The 542-nt window shown below is 43.5% G+C and overlaps 1 protein-coding gene across 1 annotated transcript in view; it reads right to left on the bottom strand.

The window, feature by feature from the left end:
* The window catches only part of LOC107694603 (very-long-chain enoyl-CoA reductase), a 14681-nt gene that overhangs the window by 11174 nt on the left and 2965 nt on the right, over nucleotides 1-542 (bottom strand). The gene's annotated exons all lie outside the window — the stretch shown is intronic.

The following is a 542-nucleotide window of genomic DNA, read 5'->3' as shown; positions in this document are numbered from 1 at the left end:
AATAAGTTTTTGGATGTGTGCAGACCTTCTCTTTTGCGCGTGCAACGTTTCACTAGCTTGCTCACCTGATGCCCGCTCTCAGTGTTCGCTAAATGCCAACAGCTCAACACAACCCAGCTCAACACAACCCAGCGTTACATTGTGCCATAATTCCAGCCAATCAGAGACCGAGGCTGCTACATTCTGATTGGCTGCCTTGACAACCAATCACAACATTTCTTGCATTACCTCGACAGCAGAAGAGGACAAATACAGTGCAGATTATAAGTGATTAAATACAAGATTAATTGTAGTTATAATTATTGGTAAAATGTGCTTGGAAATAAACATGATCAGAATATCAACTTGCATAATAATTATGCATGCACTGTATTTGTCCTCGTCTGCTGTCGAGGTAATGCAAGAAATGTTGTGATTGGCTGTCAAGGCAGCCAATCAGAATTTAGCAGCCTCGGTCTCTGATTGGCTGGAATGATGGCACATTGTAATGCTGGGTTGTGTTGAGCACGCGAGCTGTTGGCATTTAGCGAGCACAGATGGGG

Source organism: Sinocyclocheilus anshuiensis, unplaced genomic scaffold (assembly GCF_001515605.1).
Source record: "Sinocyclocheilus anshuiensis isolate Anshui unplaced genomic scaffold, SAMN03320099.WGS_v1.1 scaffold3139, whole genome shotgun sequence".
Classification (NCBI taxonomy): Eukaryota; Metazoa; Chordata; class Actinopteri; order Cypriniformes; family Cyprinidae; genus Sinocyclocheilus; species Sinocyclocheilus anshuiensis.
Note: the sequence above shows the minus strand (reverse complement) of the source record. Positions and strands in the feature narration are given on the sequence as shown.